Consider the following 26,958-nt stretch of genomic DNA (forward strand, 5'->3'; position numbering starts at 1 on the left):
ACCACTCACACAGTGACTCCCAGAGAAGGGAGGAAGAGGACCAGTTGGTTGATAGGTTGGTGTAAGAAGCTTAGAAGTGAGTTATACCTACTAGTTCCTTGCAAAGAGAGTGTAGATCACCAGATAGTTAGACAGGATATATGGAACTAATGAAAGAGTTAATAGAGTCTAACCCATCTTCTTTTGGAGAGGCAGCTTCCCAGCAAGTTTGGGTGAATTCCATGGTGGAGGAGTATAACTCACTCATGAAGAATGATGTTTGGGAGGTTGAGCCTAGACCTGAGGTAAAATCAGTTGTTGGCTCCAAGTGGTTGTATAAGGTGAAGCATGCAACATATGGTAGTGTGGAGAAGTACAAGGTCGGGTTTTTGGCCATGGGCTTCTCACAGATTGAGGGGATTGATTATGAGGATAATTTTTCCCTAGTGGAAAGGTACTCATCTATCAGGACCATAATTTCATTGGTAGCACAGTTGGGGTGGAGGATCCACCAAATGGATTTCAAGGAAACTTTCCTCAATTGAGTGGTTTAGGAAGAGATCTACATTGAGCAGCCAGAGGGGTTTGAGACTTTCAGTAAAGACACATGTCTCTAGGCTGAAGAGAGATCTGTATCAGCTCAAGTAGACACCTAGAGCATGGTACACTTGCATTTATTCTTATCTCGGAGGATTGGGCTTCACTAAAAATGAGGCATATGCCAACCTATACTACATCATGGTAGATGGTATCTACTCGTCTTAGTTCTCTATGTTGATGATTTGATTTTGATGGTAGATGAAAATTTGATTCAGGATTGCAAGAAGGACTTTCAAGAGAGTTTGAGATGAAGGATATGGGGCTAATGCACTATTTCCTTTGATTGGAGGTTTGGCAGGGTGATGGAGAGATATTTGTTGGATAGGGTAAGTACACCTCTAAAATCCTTCAGAGATTCCAAATGCAAGATTGCAAACCCATGGATACTCATTTAGGTACTAACTAGAGGAAGGAGGATGCCTCCACAACATATGCAGTAGATTGTACAATATATAGGCATTTGATTGGATCCTTGATGTATTCAGTGAACACAAGGCCTGATATTTATTTTGCAGTGAACCAGTTGAGTTAGTTCATGGTGTATCCTTCCAAGGTCCAATGGAAAGAAACAAAACATGTTTTGAGATACCTTAGAGGCATAGTAGACTTTGGATTTTGGTACAGAAAGACTGATAGAGTGAGGCTTCAGGGCTTCACAGATGCAGATTGGGTAGGGAGTCCCACATATAGGAAGAGAAAATCAAGAGCAGTCTTCAATAATGGATCAGCTACAGTTTCTTAGTACAACAGGAAGCATATATTAGTTGCACTCAATTTGTCATAGGTCAATTACATGGCTTCTATTTAGGCAACATGTGAGGATATTTGGATGAGGAATATCTTGGTAGGACTCTTCAGTCAGGGGATGGAGCCTACATTGATCCACTATGAAAATCAGAGTTGCATAAAACTCTCTGAGAATCTAGTGTTTCATATGAGGTCCAAGCATATATACTAATTGTGTGCAGAGGAGAATTGGTATGCTATAGTACATTTCTACAAAGTAGCAGGATGCATACATCTTGATCAATGCCCTATTAAGGGGCAAGTTCCATAGAGGTAAGATTTGGGTTGTTCATAATCCCTTCCTTGCTAAGAGGGAGTGTTGAAAATGTAGCAAGGAATGGTTCTTTGACTTGTGCCTTAGTCAAAGATGCCAATTTGAATCCAATCTCATAGTTGCTTGAGTTAGATATCAGTTAACATGTGTGATGTGACCTATCACTGACCTATAGTAAGTTTATTCGAGTTAGATGGCATGCAATGAGTTGTGGACCAGTTCATGGCTAAAATTAGCTATCTAGTGGAGTTAAATCTAGTGTCTATCAATTAATTGATCTCTAGCTCTATAATAGAGAAAGAATTGAGTTTAGTTTAGTAGTTTGACTTTGTGTTAACTCAACTTACTCTCATTTAATTGTAGCAACTGCTAAATTTATCCCTAGTAGGTCATGCAATTCGAATTCCCTATTGAGATTGAATGAAGGCACAATTGTAATCATTAAACAGGTTTTGGTATACAAGATGGAGGATTGAGAAGATCAATTTCTCTTGAGAATTGTACAAGGAAATAGGAGAAATCCCTATTTTTTAGGGGCATATTTGCACGAGGAAATAGGAGCTCCTAGTAGGCCTTATTTTCCTAAGTGTTGGGAAAGCCTTGAGAGATAGAGTTGATCAATTTTGCAAGGAGATTCAAGCTTGAAGCAGATTATATATAATAGATTAGATTTCTCAGTGTATTCAATACAAGCAAACAAGGGTTTTTCCTAGTTGGGTTCCCCAAATATATTGTGTATTCTACGTGTGATTGTATTTCTATTCATTGTTTTCTTTCTACATATTTTTTGTAGAGAAATCTTGTGTCTTTTGTGATCAGTTTTCTCTCATTAGCAGTTTCAAGATTTCAAGGATTTTCTACATCTTTGGTATCCACACAATTTTATCCTCTCTACTTTTCTAACACACCTGGTTTTCCAAATGAGATGCCTAACAGAGATGTATGTGAGAAATACCTTCCTCGCTTTCAAAAAGATGATAAAGAAAATCCTTATCAACATTTGATTGATTTTCAAGTTCACGTTCATATAATTAGGGATTATCACGAGGAAGTCCTTATGGAATTATTTATGATGTCTTTGGAAGGAGATGCTAGATGATGGTATAAATGTCCTCCTACTACTATCTCCTCCCTGAGAGACTTTGATTATGTCTTTCACAAATATTATGAAAATATGCATCCAACATAATAACTTTCTGATAATTGTTGTGATTTAAATGAACATGTTGATCTAGAATCTCAAGAAAATCAATGTTACGATAGTGATGAAGAGCTTGAACTTGAAATTTTTCATAATGAATCTGAAATTTTAAGTTTACAAGATGATTACAAACTTGATGATTTTAAGGAAACATGTTTATCTTCCCTTTATTTATAAAATAAATGTTCCATTGAACATGATATGACCAAATGTAAAAAGGTGCATGTATGTCCTGAGCAGTCCAAAAGTCTTATAACTAATATTTTTCTTGGTTTATTTCATGTCCTTGATCACACTAACAATGACAATTGTGAAGAAAGCAATTTTAGAGAAATTACATGTGATCAACAAAAATCAAATTTATACAATCATGAATGTATACCTCAATAATTCACTAATGAAGACCTTTCCATACAAGTGATTCAATTTTTCAATCATCTTCCAAATAAACGGTATGTTATGATGTCTTCAGTAACCATGTTTCTATTCCACTTGATCTTCATTTTGGTTACTCTAGACCACTAGTATATGATGAATATGAAGATGAACCATTAAATCCCTCTTGTAATCTTGAAATGGATGATAGTATGCTTACAAATTGTAAATTTACAATCATTGTGGTATTCTTATCCTTTTAATACTTATAAACACAATAAATGTGGGCATGTAATTGGTTCAAAACCCTTCCATTTTCCTAATCATGAGGTTATTTACAATGATTATGATGAAAATGATGAACATGACGTTCTTAATTGTCCTCTTCTTTACAAAAACTATAATGAATATCATAACCAATAAGAAAATCAATATGTGGAACACTTTTTAGATCATAAATTATTGAAAGAAGATGAAACAATTGTGTTTGAATCTCTCTTACCTTACTTTTAAATTAGTACTCATCCCTTTCTAAAAACAATTAGAAATTTGTAACACACCCTCTACTATCCATAGCCCAACCTAAGGGTAGAAGGTGGAAGTTATTAAGTTGAACCAACCTCCAAAGTCTAGTTATGGAAATGGGGTCATAATTTGTTTACCTTTTTTCAAATTTCTCAAAACTTAAAAAATATCAAATCATTGCACTCGTCTCGTTGAGACATTTACAATGATATAAAATTTTCCTCAACCTAAATCTTTAATTAAAAGATATGGTCAATTGAAGATTGGCCTATGAGATAATGCCACATCACCTTGACCTGCCACATGGTTACCACATGGCTATCCAAGTTGTATCCACCTCATCGACACTTGGAAGCATGATCCTCGTTGCCAACCCATTCATATTTTGTTATGTATTATCTATATTCCACATTTTACCCATCCTAGAATATAATATTTATATAATATGCACCAGGTATGTAGGTGCAAGCCCTTTTACGACTATGTCACCCCTAGAGTAAAATCTTGTTATCTAACCAGATCACCAAACATAAGAAAATATAGATCAATGACTTGAAAATAAGCCTCTTTAAAGGGGAAATATCCTTTTACATTACATAAATGAAGAATTATTGGATGATTCAAATGACAAGACCTCCTTGCTATATATAGGAGTCTAAGGGGTCAAAATATAATTAGGACCTACATAACAATAATAATCTAAGGGCACAACAATAACAACAGTGGGCTTCTATGGGGCAGAACAATAACAATATGGGGGCTAGACTAGTATTATCGGGACTTAACATACCGCTCTCCTTCAAAAAAGTATTTTCCTCAACACTTGAGTAGTTTTGGATGCTTTTGAATAAAATATTCATCCTCCCATGTGGAGTCATCGAGAGGTAAGTTCTTCCCCTTAATGAGATACTCTAAAATTGATCTATTATGTAGCTGCAAGATTCTTATTTCCGTTATTTCTTCAGGATCCAATATGATTTTCTTTCCTCATCAAGTTCTGGAAATATAGTTTGAACTGGGAGCTTGTCACCTATAACCTTATGTAATCATGAAACATGGAAACTAGGGTGTACTCGTGAAGATGTAGACAGCTCTAATTTGTATGCCATCATTACCAATCTTTTGCAACACCTTGTAAGGGCCATGGTACTTGGGTGATAATTTAATGTCCTTCTTAGCTTGCCTGAGGGTCATTTGTTTGTATGGTTGTAGTCATAAAAATACCCAATATCCCACATTAAAACTTCACTACAATGTTGATCTTCCTATTTTTCATTTAGTCTTGTGCCAGAGTTAGGTTATCCTTTAAGAGTTAGAGAACTTGTTGTTGATGCTCGATGTGATATTCCACTACTTTAACCTTAGAATTGTATCTAAAAGATGATTTGATGTACAGTGGATGATATCCATAAAGCACCATAAATGGGGTTAGTTTTTCTACGATGTGGAAGAAAGTGTTATACCACCATTATGCCAAGGTAACCACTTTATCCATTGTGTTTGTTTATCAGATACAAAGCAATGAAAATATTATTCCAAATATTTGTTCGCTATCTCAGTTTGCCCATCATATTGAGAATGATAAGATAAGCTATGAGATATTTGAGTACCAAGGCAAGAAAATAATTATTTCCAAACATTTCTAGTGAAAATGAGATCTCTATCACTTACAATAATCTTTGGGCTTCCATGTAGCTTTTGAACTGTTTCCAAAAATGCAGTAGCAATTGTCCTAGATTTGAAAGGATGATATAGTGCACAAAAGTGTGTATAATTGGTAAGTCTATCAACTACCACGATGATGGCATTATTTCCTTTAGACTTGGGTAAACCTGTGATAAAATCCATTGAGACCTCTTCCCAACGCTGAATTGGAATGGCTAACGGTTGTAAAAGACCTGGGGTATTAATTTCCTCAACTTTGTTTTGTTGGAAAACCAAACATTTCACCACAAACTTCTAAATATCATATTTATGGTCATCCCAGAAAAAATCCTTCTTGACCATGTGATATGTTTTTAAAAATCCTGAGTGCCCTCCTATAGGATAGGTGTGCAATTCCAAAAGACCATTTTGTTTAAGTTAGGGTTTATTACATAGATATAAGTGAGCTTTGTACCACAATGAATCATTTTTCCAAATAATTAAATCAGATGCACCGGGATATTGCTACAAACTTTGAATGAGTGTCCATGCCTCTTCATCATTCTTCCATTCCTCCCTTGCTTTAGTTATCCAATTGTCAGGTGAAACAGTTGTTCCTTCAATCATAGCAATGGGTCCACTCTCACATTAATTATCAATCCGGGTAAGCTTAATTTTTACAAGGCTATCATGCAAATTCTATGCAAGGAAAATGATAACCAGCATAATGAATCTCAAACCAAGGTCGTTCCAAATGCACTCTCAGCAAACACTCAAGTTGTTACACTCTTGAACACAACTAGAAAAGAGTCACACAATCAAAAAATAAATTGTTATGCTACACAGCTACTCTCATTCATAAAAAACATTCTTGAAAATCCTTTGATCACTAAATAAAATGTTGAACACACAAATTTAAATAAATTACAATCCAATATGTAACAAAGAAAGTAAATAAATCGATGCTACACAAATAAAAGGGACTAGTCCGGGACTTATTTTATCACACCATTCAAAATATTTTTGCATTCAATAACTCAAAAAAAAATGATAGTAACAACAATCACATAATTGAGAGGAATTAATACAAATAATGTAGAATTTCCTGCAAATTCTCTACAAATCTACCTCTGAGATCTATGTAGAAAATATGACTGTAGATTAACTCGATAATGCAATATACCAAAGCAAAATACTATAATCTACTTCTACTATCAAACTTGCAGAAGCTTAAGGATTGAGCAGGATCAAGCTGAACACATATAACCAGAAGAAGAAGAATCAATGCACATGGAACACAGAAAATACTCAGGGGAAAGCCCCAGCTAAAAACCCCACTATCTGTATTATCATACAAGGTGGAAATACATCAGAATTATATAAAGCCCTAGCTCTCACGGCTAGCCAGCTCTTAGTAAAATCCTCCTGGATTCTCACAGGCAAACAAAGCTTTTCACAAGCCTTCCTCTATGCCCTCCAAGCTCCTATTTCCTTGCGCAGTTCTCCTGGGTGATCCTCCTGTTACCAAGTGTAACACTGATCTCACACCCTATAAAATTACGCAATCCTCAAGGAACCTTGTACCTTCTTGTTATTGGGAAAAACTAGTGTCCATTCAGAGTTGCTAGTCCCACTAAGACGGGTAGCTATCTTAGAAACAAACAAACCAAAGTTACTTGTGTTTTCCTTTATGAGAGATAGATGAGAGAGAAGCATAGAGTACCAACCTCAGTCTTTCGCTTGTCTCCTTGCTTGTTTCCTCCTTCCTTTGACAGAGTTTCACCACTCCTTCCTCACTTGTCCCGCTTCAAAGAACACTTGTAGAGTCAAATCAGCATAATACCATCAAAGCATAGATATCTATAACCATAAACAATATAGGATCAGATGTATATTAACCATACATATGCATACACAATACAAGATTCAGAAATATACAAGTATATGGAGGAAAACTCAAATAGCTTTATTAATACAAGTAGTAGAAGAGAGGATTACAACCCAGCGGTCTGATCCAACGCCATCCTCCCAGCATGAAAGCCCTCTTCACCTCATGAAAAGCTAGATCACCCAACACTACAATGTTTCACAGAGAAACCAACAGCACTTCCTTACAAAATACAAAATTCCAGCCTCTGGATCTCTAGGATGAGGGATCCATATATAGATATTTGCAGGTGGGTGAGTCAGCTTTTGGGATTTTGATTAGTGTCATTTCACTGATAGTTCTTGGTTCCACTTGGAGATTTCATGATCTCTTACTCATCCCTGGGCGAATTCAGAGAGGCAAGTGTCAAATGAGTAGTTTCTAGAAGATTCTCTGGGTTTCCACCTAGCAAACTACCTCTGCCATTTGTCTGCTCTCACTCATCGCACCCTACAGAAGGGATTTTCAGTATGCATCGCACCCTTTGCATGTGACAGGTGAGATGCATCGCACCCTCAGCATGGAGCAGTCTGTATGGTCCAGTTTTGACCAGTTCTGAGCAGTTTTTCAGGGAGAACTTCTAGGAAATGATGTAATCAGTTGACCTTGTTCCTTTAGGGTATGAAACAACACTTTTAGGGGTTTAGAAGCCCTTGGTTTATGGACATATGTGATTGGGGTTGCAGTTCCCAAATATGTCTATAACAGTTGCCCCCTAAAGCATGAGGTCGTAAATCTTCTGATGTCGGGTGAAATGCTTTATCATGAGGATCCGAGGTTTTTCGAACTAGAAGGTGACCTATAATAAGATACAATACAATAAATTATCTTCATAATATTTTCATGATCTAGCTAAGGCAGGCATTCCCATGCTCAGCTTTATAAATTCATTTTCATGTACATAGGACAGACAACCGTCTGTGTGGTAGACTGATGATTCTGGTAGAGCCATCATCCCTTGGCTTGGATGATTATCTGTGCAGTTATGATGTACATTTGATGTCTTTATTTTCCTGAATATATCGCAGCCTGGATGGATGAAACTAGATCCGGGGTCTTCAAACTCGTTCAATCTTCGCCCGGAGTACAAGTCAATCCATGTGAAAAGATGTTCTGGTGTTGAACATGGAAATACATCGCCTGATTACCAGCCAATGATGTAAGCTGTTAACAGGCGCGAGAGGAATCACTGATAATGATAATGACCCTCAAGGTACTGCAGTATAATTCACGTGGTGTGAATACATGAGTCGATGTCAAACACCACACAAAATCTTTCGGTCGAAGGCCATTGATGTAAATCTGTCGCCGGAAGTGAGAAACTTTCCATTGAGGCATGCAAGCTTCAAAGTACTGAAAGGGTTGTTCCTAAGTTGACTTCTTGGATAATGAGCTGATGTCGAAAAGAAGTGACCCGTTGTAGGAGGGCCTTAATGAATCCCACATCTACGACATGGAACGGAGCAAATGATTTTGTGGAGGTGAAAACGATCTGATGATACAAGGTTCAGGGTGGCGGTCATGAAAAATGGAGAGTGAAGGTATTGCAGCGGATGAGGCGTAAGCTGTGTTGGTGAATTCTCTGAGTGACTTCTCTTGAACATATCAGCGACACTGAAATGGATTGGTAGCGTTAACCCCAAAAATGGATGGTACGGAGGACTAATGGTGATATGACCGGTGAATGAAATAACCCAACCCGACTCAATCATGGTGATGGAGTGAAAGTGTCATGTTCAAGAGCGACCTGCTACCAATGAATTTCTTCAAGTTTTCTTCCCAATTTTTCCCCAATCATTGCTGACCAGTACCTCTTTATTTTTTTCAAGCTTGAGGAGGATAACATATGCTTATTCTATAATTTTTCCTTCAAACAAACCTGTCGCTATGTTTTAGCGAGCCTAGCGACAGTGAAACTCGCTCTTGTCTGTAATGGACAAGTTTGTCGCTATTGTTTTAACGAGTTTAATGACAAAGATAACTCAGTCCTTTTTAGTTTTAGAGAGTCTGAAAAGAGATGGAAAGGAAACTCCAGTAATCCTTTTTCGTAGTATAATCCCTTAAGTCCAAAAAAGTATAAAATAATACGAAAGGGATGACTTTTCCGATCACTTTAACGAGCCGAAAAAGACAAGCGCTCGATCTTTTTGTGTAATGATCCCTCAAGTCCAAAAAGATTAAAATATAGAGGAGGGATGGCACTTCCAATCACTTTAACAAGCTGGAGAGGCCAATTGCTCAGCAATCTTTTTATATTTTACGAGTCTAAAAAGAGCTTAAAAGAGACTCGTCTTTGAGGAATGAGTGATATTTTCGGGTAGCAGCTGGTTCCAGGTAAGGTTTGGAACTTTTCAATCATGGCAGTGTAAAGAAGGTGGCTAACAGAATCACTCGTCGCAGTTGTTCCTCAAAAGGGTAAACAATCAAGTGGAGGCATATGATCGGCTAAAAAGTGGAGGTGATGGCAAGAACACGACCAAGGCTCAAAAGCTGATAGTAATGTGATCACAAAGGTTATTTACCGAAAGTGGGTTCATTTTTTAATGAGCTTGAACTCTGGGGGAACATATGCTCATAGCTAGGTTTATTTTTTAACGAGCTTGAACTTTGCGGAAACATTGCTCATGATAATAGTCAGAGATGTTCGATTCACCATTAACATTATGTTCTCTTGATATTTGTACTAGCTATTCAATTGCTCCATCAAAATTATTAGAAATGTAAATACATGCTTGAAAAATGAGTTAAAAAACCAATACCTTACTTGAATTACATGAACAGTAACATAAAAGTAGTTTTTACCTCTCATTTTACCATTTCATTCAAATTTGGGATTGTTGGAGCTCTGGAGGTGTTTTCCCCCTCTATTTTCATCAGCTGATTTCGAGAGATTCTGTGGACTATTTTCGGTGCTGTCTGGACCAAGTAGGAGCTAACCCTGAGCTCTTCAATTGCATTCTTTCCTTTTCTGATTCTGAGCATGTTTTCCTGTTTTTCTGGGCCTCTGGGGTTTGAACAGTTCGTTCTCTCCCCATCGCACCTAGTACACATCGAAAGGTGTGATGCATACTGAGCTGGCCATTGGCCAGTCAGTATGCATCCCACCCAGTACATAGCTAGGGTGCGATGGGCGCAAGGAGGAAAGTTTATGCACTGATTTTTCATGGAAATTTTTCCTGTTTTTTCCCAAATCAGGATCCTAATTCTTCTCTTGTTTGTTTTTCAGAGATTCATCAAAGCAAGATGGTCATTACATGGCGTGAACATGAGCATGAAGAAGAGGATATGATTTCCTTACATGATCCGGGTACGGTGACTGCATTGCGGAACTGTGGCTTGCTCAAGTTCTTCCGCATATCCAGCATGAGGCAACAAATCAACTTGTTGCAATATCTTCTCGATGCATGGGATCCTACCAACCAAGTGTTCCAGATTAGAGGTAAATCCATCCCTTTGACTGTTGAGGATATCTACTTCTTGACCGGTTTATCGAGGCATGGTGCCCCTCTCTCACTATCAGGATCCGCCTGTGGGGGTGAATCCGTGAGGGATTATATTCGCCGATTCTGTAGAGATGGATCTCAGCCGAGCAGGGATAGAAAGATCAGTATTCAAGATGTCACTGACCGATCCTTGAGGACTATCTTATTCACCTTTGCTAGATTGGCTGGTAGCGCGGCTCTTCACTTGGCCAACAGGTCCTATATGCAGTATGCCTTGGAATGCCTTGAACCAAAGGTATTCAACTGGTGTGATGCAGTACTTCTGGTGATAAAAGAATATATTACCAAGGTGAAGAACGGAAGATCCAAGAATGCTGGTTATGGTTCTATTCTGACCGCTTTCGCCTTGGATAAGATCCCACTGATGTAGCTACAGCACATTTCACTCGGAGTGCCAACACCGACAGAACCACGGATGCAGAGATGGGTTGATCTTATGGCCAAACATGCTGGTCAGTCGCAGATTTCATTCTCTGATGCCTTCTTTGAGTGGTTCAACTGTCAGCAGATGGTTTATGCCGAGTATCCATATGCCGGGATGGATTTCTGGGGTGACCCAGATTTGGTGCTGCCGGCTGGCGAGCAGTGGGGCATTATAGGTAAAAGATCTGACCATATCTCTATTTATTGCTTTTATAATGTTCTTGTGTTTTTTAAATGTTATCAAGACTAATCAAACCCATGTACTTGTGCAGATATTGGACCGGTGTGACCAACAGTGCGCCCGAGGGTAGCAGCTGCCATTCCAGCAGGAGAGGCTATAGGGAGGGCTGTCCTTCGCGATCTGGATGTAGCCAAGACCCTTGCCATATTGCAGGATCAGATCGAGGGTCTCACCCTTGGTATTCAGGATGTGAGGACTGACGAGTTACCTCTGAGATTACAGCACCATACCACTGGCGTGCCGAGTCGATGGACTAGGCTCTTACGTATGATCGCACAGGCAGTGACTTGTTATCACCAACACCATTAGTCTAGGGTGCTTTCCTGCATTTTTGAGTTTTTGGGTCATATGACTGATTTTTTCCTAGACACGGAACATTTTGTAAAAAACTATAAACAGTTATATATGTTTTTGATTTTCGGAGCTTTATTTTGGTTAAGTTATATGATCTTGATGCAAATGTTTAAAATGCTTCTTTTTCATAAATGCTGCAAATGTCCATCTAACACATAATTTGCTAATGAATCAGTTAATGTGTTTAAGTTTCTGGAAATGTGTTGATATTGAATAGAATCAAACTGCCTTTCCAAAATCCTGACCCTTAGGAACATACGATAGGTAGCTGGATTCTGAACAGAATAGATGCCGGTAAGCTGTAGGATGACGAGTTGTGATTCTAGCCTGAAAACAAGTCGGTGTATGCCATGTGCGATGGCATCAGAGAGAAGCTCTATCAATGCGCTATATTCAGTGATGTTGTTCGTTGACCGACCAATACATACCCCTCTAAAACTCACTAACTCGCCGCTTGGATCAAAGATGGCCCAGGCTGCAGAAGATAGGTTCTGTGTACTATGACTAGCTCCGTCGGCGTATCCAACAAATGATTCCAATAGGTTCGACATCTGCAACAAATGAAAAAGTGGATTACCTAACCAAAATGATCACTCTTGACGAAAACAAAAAACGTAACAAAAGCATATAAAGAGATTACTACACTTAATCAAGCATAGTAACGCTTAAGGTACAACCCGTTTCGGGGTTGCGACAGTGGAATCCCATCATAATCTACTAGCTCGTAGGCTCCTTTTGCTAAGACTCACTTAAAAATGTAGGGACCCATCCACAATGATTGGAACTTACTTGCTCCCAATTTATCGGATTCCTGGTCGTAAAGTAAGACCAGGTCACCTTCTGAGAAGACACGGGGTTTGACATTCTTGTCAAACTGTGCCTTGACTCGTTTCTTATGAGCTTCGTTAGCCAAGGCGGTGTCATGATGGGTTTCATCCAACTGGATTAGTTCCAGGAAACGAGCCTCTTCTTCTGAAGTTCCGGGGAGAAGGTCGACTACGAGCTTGAGAGATGAAATTTCACACTGAACCGGCAAGACCGCTTCCAGGCCATACACCAGCTGAAAGGGTGTAAATCTGGTTGCATTTCTCACCGATGTCCTATATGCCCACAAGGCCGAGTACAGGATTAGGTTCCAACTCCGTTTGTGGACTCCAATCATCCTTTGCAGCATGCGCTTCAAGACTTTGTTGATCACCTCAACTTGTCCGTTAGCTTGCGGATAATACGGAGTAGAACTGTCATGGGACAGTCCTAATTTGGTAGCCAATTCAACCATCATGTGATTGCGGAAATGCGATCCATGATTTGTGACTATAGCTTGTGGAACACCGAATCTAGAGACTACATGATTGAAAAAGAAAAGAGCAGTTGTTTCACCGTTGTTGTTTAATGTAGGCATCGCCTCGGCCCATTTTGTAAAATAGTCAACTGCGACTATGATATACCCATGCCCCTCAGCCAAGGTGGGGTTACATGTCATGAAATCTATGCCCCATTTGGCGAATGGCCCAACAACAACTACTGGATGCAGAGGTGCAGGTGGTATTCTGGTTTTGCGGTCGAAGATTTGACAAGCATGGCAACTTCTGACTGCGGTTATGCAATCTTTGAACATTGTTGGCCAGAAGTAACCTGCTCGTAAAATATTTTGCGTTGTAGCATAACCAGATTGATGCCCCCCACATGCGCCGAATGAAAATCGTTTAGGACTTTTTCGGCCTCCTCATGGGTGAGGCACCTTTGCAAAACTGTATCGATACCGCAACAATAAAGTGTATTACCGACGATCATGTAGTCTTTTGCTTGGTATCGAGTACGTCATTGTTCTGAGCGAGAGGTGTTAGGCCTATATGTTTGGGTTTGGAGATAGATGATTATATCTCCATACCACGGATCGCTTGACGATATCCGAGAAAATATTCATCCACGATTGATGCTTTGGATGTTGAATCGTTGGACGACGATGGGAAGTCGCATAGTAACTCCGCTAAAACCAGAGATTTCCTTGATTTGGATTTTACGAATTCCAGATCAATCTCTTGCAAAATGGCTATCCATTTCGAATATTTTCCCCCAAGTAACTGACGCGACAGAATGTAAGTCATAAGGTTGCAATTTGACAAAATGGTTGTTTTGCGAAAGAGAATATAGTGTCGAAATCTTTGTACTGCTTAAATAGCTGCAAGAGCCAGCTTTTCAACATAGGAGTACTTGCTTTCTATATCATTTAAGTTTCAACTTAAATAATATACAGGATGTTCCATTCCATTGTCTTCTTGAACTAAAACCATTGCGATGGTCGTATCTGCTGCAACTAGATACAGGTTAAAGTCTTTTTGATAGTCAGGAGCATACATTAATGATGCTTTTATTAGGGATACCTTTAGAGCACCAAAGGAAGCTTGCGCAACTTGATCCCAGTTAAAGGGCACTTCTTTTTTCAAAAGACGCATATAACCTTTAGCAAGTTCGGCGTAATTTGGAATGAACCTCCTTAGAAAGTTTGCTTTCCCTTGGAGTTTCTGAATCTGAAGAAAATTTGAAGGTGGAGGCATATCGATGATTGCCTGAACCTTACATGGGTCGAGTCGAATCCCGTCCTTAGAAACCACAAAGCCAAGTAAACGACCAGAACCGACACAAAACACACATTTGTGCGGATTGAGTCGTATCTTGTAGTGTCAGCAACGTAGAAATATAGCTCTCAAATGCTGCAGATGATTAGTCTGCTTTTGCGAATGAGCCGGTAGATCGTCGAGATATGGTTGAATGATGTTCTTGATGTCATGGAAGGCATAATTCATAGCCCTCTGAAAAGTTGCCCCTGCATTCTTTAAACTGAAAGGTAACTTGCGGTACGTGAATGTGCCCCATGGACATATAAATGCAGTCTTCAACTGGTCCTGTGGGCGGATATTAATTTGATTATACCCAGAAAATCCATCCATGAACGAAAAGATTTTGCATCCAGTGCATTCATCAATTATCTGGTCGATGAAGGGTGTAGGGTAGTTGTCCTTTGGACAAGCTTGATTTACGTCCCTGTAATCAATGCAAACTCTTATCGTTCCTTGTTTTTTCATCACAGGAATAATATTCGATACCCAATCAGTTAGAGGAACCAGGTAAATGAAACCAGCATGTAAAAGTTTTTCAACTTCTGCCTTGATGGCAGCGGCTTTCTTTGGGTGCACCTGCCGAAGCCGTTGTCGTACCGGTTTGACATCTGGATACATCTTGATTTCGTGTTCAACTATGCTCGAGTCAATGCCTGGAATTTCTTCATATGACCATGCAAAGACATCTCTGAACTCGTGAAAGAGAGCACAATATATTTCCAGTTCTGAAGAAAAGCAAGATTTGCTGACATGAATATTCTCTACAACATCTGGTTTGGTCGAGATATTTATGGCAATAGTTTCTTCAATATTGGACAGATTTCACTCGAAATCCACTGTATTTACAGTATTTGATAGAAAATCAAAAACTGAAGGATGATTAAGGTCGCTGGAACAATCTTCGTGGTAATCCAAAAGATGGGAACAATGGTGGTAATCTTCCCATGGTGCCTCTCCTATCATCATTGACTGAACAATTCCTTCGTCTGTAGAATGTACATGCGACCAAGGATCTGAAGAGGTACCATATTCCTTAGACCTATCTATCCAAACACTCGATGAGCGTTGATTTGGGTTTGCCGCCCAGGCCAAGAAAATTGATTGCTACAATATTTCTATTGGGCTTGGAGGCAATACCTAGTGATGATCCATGCTAACATCATGTTCGAAAATCTTCTGAATCTTTGTAGATATAGAAGATACCATATTGCAGGTTTCCACCGTGGCTACTTCCGCCAGATTACTCGGAGGCGGTAGGGAAAAAGTACCCATTAAGGTCGGGTCTTTTAGGAGGCCTACTCTGATGTTTTGGAGCGAATGAGAGCTTCCATGGATCATTGGAATGCTTCCCGTAACTTGTTAACTATTGGGGAGGAAGGTTTGTTGATCAACGATTGTAATTTCTCCTTGAAAAGGAAATGAAATCTTCCTAAAGTATGTTGACACAACTGCAACCATAGCATAAATCCAGGGCCTTCCTAGTAGGATATTTTCATCGAGGTTTCCATCGATAACTTCGACGTCAATTTCTACTGTTTTGCCCCCCAGTTCAACTTGCAAGTTACTTAAAATCCCGTACGAGGTGTATGTTTTTCCATCGAATGTTTTTAATGTCGTTGACGATCGCAACAAGGGTGGTGAGCCTAAAGTTTTCCAGCAACTCATTGACATAATGCATGTAGATGCCCCCTCATCAATAATTGTTCGATGAACAGTTTTGTTGAGGGCTTTCACTTGTATGAGGAAAGCGAGTTGAGCCGGTAACTGAGGTTCGTATCCTTTATGATTAAAGGCCACAAGATTGGAATCCGCTGGGTCAATCCCACCTATTGCTAATAATAGAGCCTACTTTTGGGAGGGGCAATTTTTCAATACTTCAAGTGTCGACATAGCGGATGGCGATTGGGCCAGATCCCCTAATATATTATAATTTTGTGCTGCATGAGCATGAGTATTAAATGACGATTTGTGTACTACTCCCTTTGGTAGTTTTATCGTTAGCTCAGGAATGATGGGTGGCACAACTTCGGTTGAAGTTGTTGTCAAACTACTAGGTTGATTTGCAGCCTTGTTGTTCGACAACTGTGGATTCCCGTAATCCTTATTCCTTGTCGATATCAAAACATCATTTTGTTGTTTTGAAATGGACAACATAAGCACTTGGGATGGGGAAGCATTGTCACTAGCAACCAGATTGGTTTCTGGGTTTGGAAACGGATCAGTCAATACCGCTGAGGTTTTTGAACTCTTGAAGAACTTCTTAATCTCAGCTTTATGTGGACAATCTCTCGTCCAATGGTCCTCATCACATATGAGACATGGCCGATTAGGTTTCGTTTGCCCAGAAGGGTTTTCAGAAGATTTTTCAGGAGACAAATCATCATGTTTCTTCTTTTTGCTTTTCCTTTTCTTCTTGCCCCCTGGTTGCTTTGGTTCTTTGCCTTTGTCGGTCGACACGGCATTAACCTCCGAGGCAGGAAGTTTGTCATTTGCCTTTTTACTGGAAACTGCAAGGGCTTTACCAGATGAGGTCTTCGCAGTTTGCGTACTTGAGGTACCAATCACGCCATCGCCAGCATGAGAGTCCCTATTTGATTTAGGAGGAGGAGGAACGGAAAACTCTGGTCTAGGAGCATCAGGAATTTTGTCGTAGAGCGTGCCAGACTAAGTATAGATCAAGTCTAGATATTGCGCACGAGCAATGACTTGCTCTTCAGTGACAACTCCTCCCTTGGCCACATCTTTTGTAATAGAAGGTAACAATGACTTAATAAACCATTCAACTAACAGCTGATCAGGAACATATGTCTTTACCATTCTACGACGACGTCGCCACTCATGAATATGATCAGATATGTGAGTGGCTGTCGTCTGCTTAAAATTGGTAAGAAGCTTCGTTCTTGTTTCCTACCTTATGGGTAACTAAAAATGGGTTAAAAAAGTGGTGGCAAGGGCACTGAAGTTATCGAATGAAGCTCCAGGCAATTCGATGTACCATTTTTCTGCCGGACCAGTTAATGTTCACTAAAAAAGGCAAAGCCTAATCGAATCATCATTAAGAGTGTTGGACGAACACCACAGATGAAAGGTCATCACATGATTCAATGGATCTTCACCCAGATTTCCATTGAATTTAGGAATATCTGATGGAAGTTTATGAGGAATCACCGGCCACCAAGGGGCATAAGCAATTGGATCATTTGTTAGCCAATTCAGATCTAGTAATTCTAAAGTTTCTACAAAAGGCAACTGTTGATTCAGGTTTGGCGAAGCATACCCAAGATAAGATGGGATCGCCTGAGCCGTGGGTCTTTGCATACCAGCATAATGTATTTGATGCTGATAACTTTGATAAGGTTGATGGGCGTAACCATTATAATATGATTGTTGGTAACCGTTTTGAATATACGGCTGCCCATTACCTGCAAAGCTTTGTTGCTCAGGTCCTCGATAAGCTTGTTGGAATTGCAATTGTTGATATTGCACCAGCCATGGCTGTGAGACCATTTGTTGTTGCCCAATACTGGATGTTTGACCAAGATGAGGGGTTATAGTACCCATTTGAGCCTGAGTTGCTTCAGTTAAGGAGCCACTAATCGGCGGTTGTGATTGAGTCACGGAGACAAGAGGTTGTTGTATTACGACCTAAGAGACTGGAGGTTGACATACAACAGGTAGCGCTTGTACTTGCAACACCATCACAATAGCCGGTGTAGTGGGAATGTTCGACACAGGTTGATTTTGTTGCATTGAATATACAACTCTTAGCTATTGAGGCAGTATTGGTACCCAACCACTGGATGTGATTCCAGCTTGACCCGAATTCTATTGTGAACTCTCATATGGTTGTTCTCCCGGAGGGAACAATGAAAAGGCATACTGCCCCCCATATGGCGGAAATCCAGTGTTCAAAGGGAAAATTGGCCTTTGGAGACTGGACTACCCAAATTGATACTGTTGCGAAGGATCAATTTGCTGAGACTCAACATAAGAAATTCCAAATAAGGTTCTGAATGAACAAATAAGAACAAACCATACTGTCAAAACAGTCCCTGGGTGGACTCCATCTAGTGGTTGAGAACTAGTTGGGACAGATGGTACACCAGTGAACATTGTCGGAGTGGTGGCAGGAGGTTCTGTTGTTGTTGTATCGGATGACACAGTCCTAGATGTCGATGGTTGTTCAGACATATCGAGTCTATCCAAAAGATTTCCTAGCGATTCTACAGGAACTTGCGATGAAGGGTGACTAACTTCTGTAGTAGAAGGATATAGGTGGATCCCAGTTCCAAAATGCAATGGAGTACTGGATGGAAGATCCTCCACAATCTCTTCTATAGCAATCAGTCCAGGCGGAAGAGGCAGACCGTCAGGTCCATAAAATATTTCCAGTGCCGAAGAAGGTATAGACTCTGCAGCGACAGATGTTGGAGGGGTGACACCTTCTGAATTAGCCCTAGATGGAGCTGGTTCAGGAATAGAAGTGTTTGTCGTTACACTAGGATCAGTTCCAGTGTCCTCTTGTAACTGTGGAACTTCTAGAGGCAGGTATACCAGAAATAGTTGGAGTAACTGGGGTCTCTGGGGATGTTGAAACACAAGTTTCAAATAAACCAGGAGACTTTGACCCAGTTAAATGAGATCACTTGGCCTGGAATGGTTTCGTTTCCGAAGTCAAAGATGGTTAACTCGTTAGTCTCTACGAACGACGGGGTTTTGATTGACTTTCTTCCATGATTGCAGATTACTTGATCAACTCAAAATAAAAAGGGGAAAATTCTATTTCGAATTAAATGACTTTTATGACGCTTTGACACAACTTGCTTTTTCAATTTTTGAGAGTCGAGAAAAAGCTAAAGATGACTTTAGTCGCCTTCGATTTTTAATGAGCTTGAAGTGACAAGTTCTCAGATGGACCTTTTCTTTTAAGGAGTCTGAAAAGGAACGAAAGTGACTACTCTGGAAATCTAGATAGAGGGATTACCAAACCAATCGCAAAACTGCAGAATATTTTTTACGTACGGCAGTCAATGTTCCCGAATGCTGTGTTCAGTGCATTGCGGTCGATAGGGTGGCAGACATGGCTTCCTAAGGATAAAGTATATAGCCTATTGTGGTCTCCCAATATATACTCGACGGTGCGTGGGAGAAAAAGTCCGTACTTGCACTTGTCATATCAAAGAGGAGGAATCACCCAACCTACAATGAAAACGATAGTTACCAGGCTTTACAACACTGGAATACGTCTCTAGCCTAGACTTCTAGATGTTGTGCGTTAGGTTCCAAAGCGTTTTTATGTTCATTGAGGTTTATTTTATAGTTGATATTTCTTAAGAAGTTTTCCTTTAAGGTTCACCGCGTGATGTAGATATACAATTCCTAAATATGCAATCTAAGATGATAAACAGTCGTTTACTTTCTTTTAGCAATGAAAATCCTAGCTACTAAGGAAAGAGAAGTAAAATTCTTTCAACATAGAGCAGAGAGCACACACTAAGATGCATTGTCCTAAATCAATTTCTGCATGCAGTCTAAATGCAAATGCACATGCATGTATTTGTTTTTCAGTTTCCTTAATGTGAGAATGACAAAAGAAAACTAAGTACAAATCTAAACTATCTTTCCTCAAAGCGACACTTTAGCACTTCTTTTCAAAAACGAAAGGAAGATTTAGACGACACTTTCAATTTCGACTTGAAAACTGCTTTCGACACTTCAAAGAATTGATGATTCAAATCGAATACAATCGCAAAAGTGTAATAGACTATCTAAAAGAGGAAGACTTTACGACACTCTTTTCTTTGACTGAAAACAACACTTGCGACACTTTCAAATCAAAAGACGACAATTCGATTAAGCTACTGTTTGCAAAGGAGAACTGTAAATGATGAAAAATACATAAAAAAATATTCACAATTCTTTATCAATGGAGGCTGAATAATGCAAAGGAAGAGAGTTTCAACAGTGATATATTGATCATAGACAGCAAAACTACTGAATAGAGCTGAAAACAATGAAGGAAAAACCAAAATCTGGAGGCAGAAACAGTCTCATTCAATCATCACACCTGTAACACAGGGAAACAGGGATGCATCTCACCTGCAACACACGGGAGGTGCGATGCATCTAGGTTGCCAATGAGAGACAGTGCGATGGTCCAAGGATGAGACTGAGCTTGGTTTTCACTCATAATTTGTAGCTAAGTTCAGGGATTTAGGCTGAGCTAATGATAGACAGTAAACACAAAGTATAGGGGCTGATCTAATGAGGTTATTTGAGCTACCACCAAGGCACTTAGGATGTTTGCAAGTCAGATGTTCAGTTCATAAACTAACCCGAAGATTGACTGAAGTAGCGTTGATCTACTTTGTAGTTGCATAGCAAAAGTAGTTCGAAGGCTAGCTGGCTTAACTTCAGGCTCCGTCTATAGTTTATAAAGCAAACAACAGTGACTAACAATCAAACTATTCACTCCCCAGTGGAGTCGCCATTTTGTTATCAAGAAAAACTAGTGTCCATTCAGAGCTGCTAGTCCCACTAAGACGGGTAGCTATCTTAGAAACAAACAAACCAAAGTTACTTGTGTTTTCCTTTATGAGAGATAGATGAGAGAGAAGCAGAGAGTACCAACCTCAGTCTTTCGCTTGTCTCCTTGCTTGTTTCCTCCCTCCTTTGACAGAGTTTCGCCACTCCTTCCTCACTTGTCCTGCTTCAAAGAACACCTGTAGAGTCAAAGCAGCATAATACCATCAAAGCATAGAGATCTATAACCATAAACAATATAGGATCAGATGTATATTAACCATACATATGCATACACCAATACAAGATTCAGAAATATACAAGTATATGGAGGAAAACTCAAATAGCTTTATTGATAGAAGTAGTAGAAGAGAGGATTACAACCCAGCGGTCTGATCCAATGCCATACTCCCATCATGAAAGCCCTCTTCACCTCATGAAAATCTAGATCACCCAACACTACAATGTTTCACAGAGAAACCAACAGCACTTCCTTACAAAATACAAAATTCCAGCCTCTGGATCTCTAGGATGAGGGATCCATATATAGATATTTTCAGGTGGGTGAGTCAGCTTCTGGGATTTTGATTAGTGTCATTTCACTGATAGTTCTTGGTTCCACTAGGATATTTCATGATCTCTTACTCATCCCTGGGTGAATTCAGAGAGGGTAAGTGTCAAATGAGCAGTTTTTAGAAGATTCTCTGGGTTTCCACCTAGCAAACTGCCTCTGCCATTTGTCTACTCTCGCTCTTCGCACCCTATAGAAGGGTTTTTCAATATGCATCGCACCCTTTGCATGTGACAGGTGAGATGCATCACACCCTCAGCATGGAGCAGTCTGTATGGTCCAGTTTTGACCAGTTCTGAGCAGTTTTTCAGGGAGAACTTCTGGGAAATGATGTAATCAGTTGACCTTGTTCCATTAGGGTATGAAACAACAATTTTAGGGGTTTAGAAGCCCTTGGTTTATGGACATATGTGATTGGGGTTGCAGTGCTCAAATATGTCTATAACACTTCTACATGCATGAGTTTCCTTTATAGGAGAAAACACGCAACTGATAGTACATTGTCCCTGTCTTTAATCTCAACTAGGTATTTCTCATAATAGACATGCATGAGTTACTGATGAGAGAATCTTCATTTATCTGGAGTACACTAGTTGGATGCATGCATGTATTAACTGACTGAACTCACAATTAGTTCCTCAAACAGTTTGGAACTAATTTAACTGGACTTAATTTAGTAAACTAAGCCAACTAATTACAACTCAAATATAACTCAATCGTATCTCCTTAATTAAGGGATAATCTCCTTAATTTAAGGGATAATTGTTGCATGACTTCAGAAAGACTTCTAACTTGAATTTCTCCAACTAATTAACTCAAGATGAATTAATTAATTATTTTTCAAGCAGCTCGTGAGACTAAATTTGAATTTTAATTCACAATTTTAATTCAAGGACCAATTAAAATTGGAATATTCTAGATTCTATTTTTATCATTTCTTTTTGCTATTTTCAACACTCCCTCTCAACAAGAAAGGAATTCAACTTGATCCCGATCCTGAACGTTTGGAATGTTCTGCATGCAATGCTTCTCTCGAGTGTTGTAGCTCCAGCAACTCTAGAAACAAAAAGACATCCAACCTGAATCAGTATGATGCATCTTTCATCAAAGTCTCTGACTGCTATTGCCTCTGTCAACTGAAAACTTTGCGCTTCTGCTGACTCAGCCTTTCTGCACTATTGTCAATCCTTCTCTGCACTCTTCAGTATCTGACTGCTCTAGCCTCTATCACTTTGATCTCTAACTGCATCAATCCCACTAATTCCTCCTGATACTATGTACTTTGGGCTCCCGTAGCAAGGTACGATCCATGAGATAAACCTCTCAATGGACCCTACCCAATTTCAGCCTTCATGGGACTATCACTTCACATCGCCCCACCTCACACCTGGAGGTATGGCTGCATGTGATCCCTCTGCCCACTTCTCCAATTGTGGCTCCTCCACAATTGTCTGAGACTTCTTCTGGGACTGCATGTTGAGAGGTAATTTACTCTCCCTCTCAACAACCAAGTCTCTAACATTTTCCTTGCTCCTCAAGGCTTTGCATGCATCTTGAACCTCAAGAGCATACAGGTTCTTAACTTGTGAACTGATCTGTTTCACCTGTCCCATGGTGATGTGTCTAAGGAACACCTTTCCCTTACTAAAAACAACATCGTATCCTTTGTCCTCCATCATTGCGATCAATACCAAATTCTTCTTCAGTCTAAGCACATACCTCACATCTGTTAAGCTGATAGAAGCTACATGCTCCCTCTGAAAAGCAACCGTGCCCACTCCTGAAACACTAAAATTTTCGTCGTCACCCATTCTCTATGCGCATCTTGAAGTCTTTCTCCTCCAAGGCACTGAATAGACTTTTATCGCCAGTCATGTGGAATGAGGCTCTACTGTCAAGATACCAACCACAACCCATCACCGATGACACCATGCATGCAATGAGAGTAAAGTCCATCTCGAACTGAGAGGCTAATGCCTCACCTTCAGATCCTTCCTAGGATCCCTTCTTGGACTTCTTTGATGGGCAATTAGTTGCATAATGACCCATTTCGTGACAATTAAAGCATCTCACTTTAGACTTGTCACCCTTCTTCCCTCCATGAGAAGAATTCGATTCGGAATGGGATGCCTTCCCCTTCCCTTTCCTTGCCTTACTTTCTAAGGCCAGATTTTCTTCATCATCATCCTTAGATGAAGAACCATCTCGTGTGCTCCTCCTAATCTCCTCCTGCATGAGATCTGACCACAGTCGTTCCCAATCCAGCATTTTCTTCCTTTCATTCACAGAGTCTTGGTAGCTATTCTAGCTCTTTGGAAGGCCAAGGAGAGTGAGGCTCACCATATCATCATCGGCAGTAGTTATTCCCACACTTCCAAGCTCATCTTTGCAAGTGGTGAGCTTGTTCAAATATGTGGAAATAGTATTTCCTTTCTCCATCTTGATTCTTTGAAGCTTATCATTGAGCGCCAATTTCCTTTGGTCGCTACTGTTCTGGTAGAGGTCCTTCAATTTCTTCCACATTGAATATGGAGTATCCTTCCCATGGAGACTTGAGATAATATGGTCTCTAACTCCCTCAAGGATGATCTGTCTCACCCTTGCCACACACTTCTTCCACTCAGCCAACTCTTATGTATTAGTTGAACCTGGCTTTGGGATTTTTTGATCAATGAAATCCTTCAAGCTGTTGTCTTCTAATACAGCCTCCATGCTATGTAATTCGAGCTGCCTTCCAAGGCATACTCGAGTCTCAAGCCATAGAACGCCATTGGCCAACCTTGAAGTATGATAAGAATTCGATTTTCACCTGTAACCCGAAACTTCAAACTTCGAATTCTCTTCTCTGTATACTGTTCACAGCTTCAATAAACTCAGCTCTGATACCATGTAGAATTTCCTACAAATTCTCTACAAATCTACCTCTGAGATCTATGTAGAAATCTGACTGTAGATTAACTCGATAATTCAATATACCAAAGCAAAATACTATAATCTACTTCTACTATCAAACTTGCGAAAGCTTAAAGATTGAGCAAGATCAAGCTGAACACATATAACCAGAAGAAGAAGAATCAATGCACACGAAACACAGAAAATAATAAGGGGAAAGTGTCAGATAAAAACCCCACTATATGTATTATCATACAAGGTGGAAATACATCAGAATTATACAAAGCCTTAGCTCTCACAACTAGCCATCTCTCAGTATAATCCTCCTGGATGCTCACAGGAAAACAAAGCTTCTCACAAGCCTTCCTCTCTGCCCTCCAAGCTCCTATTTCCTTGCGCAGTTTCTCCTGGGTGATCCCACTGTTACCAAGTGTAATACTGATCTCTCACACTGATCTCACACCCTGTAAAACTGCACAATCCTCGAGGAACCTTGTACCTTCTGCATGCATGAGTTTCCTTTATAGGAGAAAACATGCAATTGATAGTACATTGTCCCTGTCTTTAATCTCAACTGGGTCTTTCTCAGAATAGACATGCATGAGTTACTGATGAGAGAATCTTCAGTTATCTGGAGTACACTAGTTGGATGCATGCATGCATTAACTGACTGAACTCACAATTAGTTCCTCAAATAGTTTGGAACTAATTTAATTGGACTTAACTCAATAAATTGAGCTAACTAATTACAACTCAAATATAACTCAATCTTATCTCCTTAATTAAGGGATAATCTCCTTAATTTAAGGGATAATTGTTGCATGACTTCAGAAAGACTTCTAACTTGAATTTCTCCAACTAATTAACTCAAGATGAATTAATTAATTATTTTTCAAGTAGCTGGTGAGACTAAATTCGAATTTTAATCCACAATTTTAATTCAAGGACAATTTGGAATTGGAATATTCTGGATTCTATTTTTATCATTTCTTGTTGCTATTTTCAACAAATAATTACTATATTTTACTTAACCATTGATCCCTGCTAAGAAGGAGGGCCCTTCCTCCTCAATAGGGGATGATGCACTAAATAACAAGCAGACTACTCAAAGAAAGGTATAATTCCACAAGGTTGATATTTGCGTTAATAAAACATCCTGATTATAGTGCTTGGTGTTTTCCCCTTCTTTCCAATCCTATTTGTCAAATTACCTTCATTGCCCCCATAGGAAGAGAGTTCCCTTCTTTATAATTTTTTAATACAACAAAAATATCATCATGAGAATATTTTGATTTTTATGTGATCTTAAAATAAGAATACATTTCGATAATTCATACAATAAGCTGCATGGTAGGGGTAAAGTTGTAACAATTTTCTTTAATTGCAATGACTATGTAGAAAATCTTAACTAAGTGATATGTATGCTCCATGAATATCTCGTGGTGGTTGAATTAGCTTTGAATCAATGCACTCCTAGATCTGGTCCATGTGACTAATTAAGAAAGGGCAGCATGCCCAAGACAAATTGTTTGTGTATCAACAACATTTCACGGAGTCTTTGTCCCAAATTGTTAAAGGAAACTAAAAGTGTAATAAAAACAACTTCAACACACCACTTAAACCTGAAACAAACCATATGCCAGTTTTATAATAAAAATCGCCTAAGACATTAGTTTCTATGCCAAATTATAAACTGAATTAAACTAAGAAAGTGACATATAGAAAATAGCATGCTTAGGTAATATTAGTTGTAACATTAGCGAAATGTGGCCTCATTGTTCAAAAAGGAAGAAAAAAGAGTAAGATAGTAAATGTCAAAAGGTAACAATTCCATGATCCAACATCTCCCCCCAACTTAAGTATCTATATGTCCTCATGCAGACCCTTGTGATTGCTTCCTTGTTGGGTGTGGAGCCTGATTATCTTCTTTATTTAGGGGTATCGCCACATTGGACCCCAATTTGTAATTTGGAGGCAACGCCACCCGTAATCTTTGCGCTGCAAGGGGGGCAACGATCTTTAGGAGCCCCCCCGGCAGGGAATCGGGGGCAGCGCCCCCGAAACTAAAAATAGATGCAAAATTGCCTTGTAAAATGTTGTAATTTCATAGTCAATCTGGGCCGTTCATTAGGCGAAAATCTGACAGTAGAAGTTATGTTTAATTTAGGTTTTTTTTGTGCTAGAAGGCAACCCCTCGCTATATATAAGGGAATTGTATTGCGTCTATGTAAATATGTATTCTGGGTGAGAAAGAGAGAGCAGATTGTGTGAGAGTGAAGAGGGAATTACAACAGATCTAGTGTAGGTTGTATCTCTTCAGTTTGCTGGATAATATAAAAGGAAGGACTAGTTGTTTCTCCGTGGACGTAGCCCAAATTGGGTGAACCACGTATATTTGTGTCTATCTTATTTTATGTGTTTTCTATGTTTATATTTATGCAATATATGTATGTGTTCCATTGCTCTATAATATATAATTTTCTAACAACTGGTATCAAAGCCGAAGGTCTATTTGGCTGA

The 26,958-nt window shown here is 39.4% G+C and overlaps 1 pseudogene; it reads right to left on the reverse strand.

Annotated features, from left to right (window-relative positions):
- Window positions 1-23,357, reverse strand: part of LOC149175817 (uncharacterized) — a 58,035-nt pseudogene extending 34,678 nt beyond the window's left edge.
- Window positions 23,358-26,958: the final 3,601 nt, after the last annotated feature.

The sequence above is a fragment of the Pinus tabuliformis genome, chromosome 4_1, assembly GCF_031772625.1.
Source record: "Pinus tabuliformis cultivar Carrire ecotype Pingquan chromosome 4_1, CPIR1, whole genome shotgun sequence".
Lineage (NCBI taxonomy): Eukaryota > Viridiplantae > Streptophyta > Pinopsida > Pinales > Pinaceae > Pinus > Pinus tabuliformis.